Consider the following 5,000-nt stretch of genomic DNA (forward strand, 5'->3'; position numbering starts at 1 on the left):
TTCAGCAAAATGAATGGCAGAGAGAGAGAGAGAGAGAGAGAGAGAGAGAGAGAGAGAGAGAGAGAGAGAGAGAGAGAGAGAGAGAGAGAGAGAGAGAGAGAGTGAGTGAGTGAGTTAGCAAAATAATGCGTAAATGTACTAGTTATGTTTGAAGAGGCAATCCAAATTTTGCAATGAATCTCTTCCTATAGAACTTTCAGAAAACGATATGAACTAATCGGTACACTTGAAAAGACACACGTAATTAAAAAAATTAGCACACACACAAACACACACACATACATATATGTATATACATATATACTGATATATATATATATATATATATATATATATATATATATATATATAATGTATACATATAATGTATATATATATATATATATATATATATATATATATATATATATATAAATTATATTCCTTTTTGAATGGGAAGGCCCTAACATGATGAAAGGGTTTGTATATCACCATTATCAGCAAATCTATACTAGTCACGGTCACTCATACTAGGTTGGTTTGCTGTGAGTGATCAGAATAAAGTCTCCCACCATAAACAATTCGCAGTGCCCAGCATGGTGATGAAAAGCCGATCCCCTCCACTTATACTTGGAGGGGATGAGGCAGGAGACACATTCATTGTATTGCACATACCATTTTCATAATGTTAACACTCGCACAAAGACAATAGGGCTATGATGGCCTATTGGTAACATCTTTGCTAGGTGATCGCCAGACGGGGTTTGATTCCCGCTCAAACTCGTTAGTTTTAGTGTCTGCAACCTCACCTTCTTGCGAGCTAAGGATGGGGGGTTTGGGAGAGCCTACCGGTCTTCCTGGTGAGTGGCTGGTGCTTTGGTCAACCTACCAATTAGGAAGATCATTAGTCACTGCTGGAAAAAAACTAATAGAATACTGTGTAGTGTTGACCCTTATGATAGAGAAGACAAGATTGTCAGAATTGACTGTATCCATCATAATACGAACAAGATGGTTCCGTCTGTGAAGATCTGAATACAAAGGATGGTCAGATTTATCAGAAAACCTTATGGATCATGCATAAAGAACTAACAGAATGATGGTTCCATAGATTAATATCTAAATCAGGAATAAAAAATCTAATAGACCAAGTTTTTGTCAAAATAATTAAGATGAGTCACCATCTGAAGCCCAGACAGATGAGCAATACTCTTAACAAGGTAGAAGGTAAGAATTAAAACATTTCTTCGGGATACATTGACCACCAAAAATCTTCAAAGACTTTCTCAATAAACCATTTTTTGCAATCGAAGAAGAAACACACAATGTGTTTCTCAAAAATAAATTTCCAATAAAGAATCAAAATTAAAATCTTTAATGAGCTGTATATAGTTAAAGAAACGTTATCACTGCAGAAATCTGGATGGTGAGAAACCACAGTCCTCGACTTACTTAAAATCATACTTTGAGTTTTGTTAGGGTTCAACTTACTGGCATGCAACTTGCACCATGCACTAATTTTAGCTAGATCCCTATTGGGATTCACCAACTAAAGATCTTCATACAGGAGTTGGAATTAATGCAAAGAGAGCAGCAGCATCTGCATATGCAACGAGCTTGTTTTCAAGGCTAAACTTCACAGCCTGTGTATATAGTATGAAAAGTAATGGGTCAAGAGCGCCATCCTGGGGAACACCAGATTTTACATTCCTATACTCACTATGGTGCCCATCAACAACTACTCTTTGCAATCATGATGCTTAGGACCCACCTGCTCCCAACTGTTTGAGTTTGAAAACAAGGGCCTCATGATTAATACGGTCAAAGGCAGCACTAAAATCAAGGCCAATAATACGAACTTTCTCTCCAAAATCAAGGGATTTATGTACATTGAAAGTTGTAAGGACACCACATACTACAAGGCCTTTGAGAAAGCCAAAATGCAAACTAGGGAACACATTACTACATTCATTATATCTATTTAAACGTTTTACAAAAAAAAAAAAAAACTTTAGATAACATGGGAGTTATGGAAATTGGGGAGTAATCAGCAAGGCTAAAACTGCCACTGATACATTTAAGTAATGGAATAACATTACAAATTCTCCAACAAGTGCAAGAAGAACGTGTTTTTCCTAACTTGCATTTATATATATATATATATATATATATATATATATATATATATATATATATATATATATATATATATATATATATATATATATATTACTGATAAAACTAAATATCCTAATACACAACTCTGTTTCTACCTGTGCATAGGTATCTAAGACTTCCTACTTTTGTTTGAGTTCAATCTAGGGATTCCAGATACTAACAAAGTGATTACTCCACTTTAGCATATATGTTTCTACTTGTCTTAATTACTGCCATAACCACTCTTTAAATTTTTGTTCTCCAGTTAAAACTATTTTTTACAGGATAAAGGAGAGGATCGTATAGATATAGACAAGAGGAAAAACAAGTCAGAAAATTGAAAGTGAAAATACAAAGTACACATTAGAAAAAAAAATCATACTGATGATCAAATTATATAAACTAGTTGTAACTGGGAAATGGGATTTAATTAATAGATGTAAATAAACAAAGACCAATGTATCAACCAATGTATCAACCAATGTATCAATATGGGATCTATTTTGAATTCAATAGAGATTAATGAAGGAAGATCTAAATGAAGTAGAATTACAAGGGTAAAATCAACTTTCACTATGCTTGGCAGATTTAGTTAAAAGGTTGAAAGATTGAAAAAGAAAATGCTTTTACTGGATTATAATGAGATAACAAGTGAGATGTCACAGCATGGTCGTTACAATATTATCATTATCATTATTACTAGCCAAGCTACAACCCTAGTTGGAAAAGGAAGATGCTATAAGCCCAAGGGCTCCAATATGGAAAAATAGCCCAGTGAGGAAAGGAAATAAGGAAATGATGGGAACAAATTAACAATAAATCATTCTAAAACCTGTAACAACGTCAAAACATATATTATCATCATTATTATTATTACTTGCTAAGCCACAACCCCAGTTGGAAAAGCAGGACGCTATAAGCCCAGGGAGTCCCAACAGGGAAAACAGCCCAGCGAGGAAAGGAAACAAGGAAAAATAAAATATTTTAAGAAGAGTAACATTAAAATAAATATTTCCTATATAAACTATAAAACTTTAACAAAACAAGAGGAAAAGAAGTTAGATAGATAGTTTGCCCGAGTGTACCCTCAAGCAAGAGAACTCTAACCCAAGACAGTGGAAGACCATGGTACAGAGGCTAATGCACTATCCAAGACTAGAGAACAATGGTTTGATTTTGATTTCATATAAACTATAAAAAGACTTATGTCAGCCTGTTCCATAAAAAAAAAACATTTGCTGCAACCTTGAACTTTTGAAGTTCTACTGATTCAACTACCCGATTAGGAAGATCGTTCCACAACTTGGTCACGGCTAGAATAAAACTTCTAGAATACTGTAGTATTGACCCTCATGATGGAGAAGGCCTGGCTATTAGAATTAACTGTCTGCCTAGTATTACGAACAGAATGGAATTGTCCAGGAAGATCTGAATGTAAAGGATGGTCAGAGTTATGAAAAATCTTATGCCACATGCATAATGAACTAATTGAACGACGGTGTCAAAGATTAATATCTAGATCAGGAATAAGAAATTTAATAGACCGTAAGTTTCTGTCCAACAAATTAAGATGAGAATCGGCAGCTGAAGACCAGACAGGAGAACAACATTCAAAACAAGGTAGAATGAAAGAATTAAAACACTCCTTCAGAATAGATTGATCACCGAAAATCTTGAAAGACTTTCTCAATAAGCCAATTTTTTTAGCAATGGAAGAAGACACAGACCTAATGTGTTTCTCAAAAGTAAATTTATGTCGAGAATCGCATATAAAATTTTAAAGTCATACAAAGTTAAAGAAACATTATCAATACTGAGATCCGGATGTTGAGGAGCCACTGTCCTTGATCTACTTACAATCATACTTTGAGTTTTGTTAGGATTCAACTTCATGCCCAATAATTTGCATTATGCACTAATTTTAGCTACATCTCTATTAAGGGATTCAGCAACCCCATTTCTACATTCAGGGGATGGAATTGATGCAAAGAGAGTAGCATCATCTGCATATGAAACAAGCTTGTTTTCTAGGCCCAACCACATGTCATGTGTATATAGTATGAAAAGTTATGGGCCAAGAACACTACCCTGTGGAACACCAGATATCACATTCCTATACTCACTATGGTGCCCATCAACAGCAACTCTTTTGAGATCTATTACTTAAAAAATCAATAATAATACTAAGAAACGACCCACCCACTCCCAACTGTTTGAGTTTGAAAACGAGGGCCTTATGATTAACAACCGAATTACTGACTAAGATTGTGTATGGTATGTCTGAATGAGAAAAGGGGAAAAAAACAATTATATGAAACTAAAAACTTTCTTTGTCTGAATGTTGTTCGTTATACTGTGAAGGTACAGGATAGGGTTTGATTGGGTAGAATAATAACAGGCAACAGGAAAATTAACAATAAAAGATGGTGTGCACATGATTTTCTTTTTTACTATATAAAAAATCTAAGATCTCAGGGCTGTGGGTGTATCTTTAAATATTATTCATTATATTGGTTAGCCAGGTCCTACAGATAAATGAGATTTCCCTATTTAATCCTATTTTCATCCTTCTATAGACATCATTTGGTTTATGTTAAAGTGATGGATTTACTTTTCTTTAATGTGCATAAGGTTATTCTATCAATCATTTTACTCTTCTGATCTAATTAGTACCAGCTTCTTCTTATCATCATTATTACTGGCTGAGCTACAACCCTAGTTGCAAAAGCATAATGCTATAAGCCCAAGGGCTCCAATAGGGTAAATAGCCCAGTACGGAGAGGAACTTAGTATACAGCCTTCACTCAAGGGGTTAACTACTGTACTGTAATTATTCAGTGGCCACTTTCCTATTGGTGAGGTTA

The 5,000-nt window shown here is 34.5% G+C and overlaps 1 protein-coding gene across 3 annotated transcripts in view; it reads left to right on the plus strand.

Moving 5' to 3' along the window:
• LOC137628107 (uncharacterized) overlaps positions 1-5,000 on the plus strand; it is a 134,675-nt gene that overhangs the window by 123,623 nt on the left and 6,052 nt on the right. The window lies entirely within an intron of this gene.

This window comes from Palaemon carinicauda, chromosome 2 (genome assembly GCF_036898095.1).
Source record: "Palaemon carinicauda isolate YSFRI2023 chromosome 2, ASM3689809v2, whole genome shotgun sequence".
Lineage (NCBI taxonomy): Eukaryota > Metazoa > Arthropoda > Malacostraca > Decapoda > Palaemonidae > Palaemon > Palaemon carinicauda.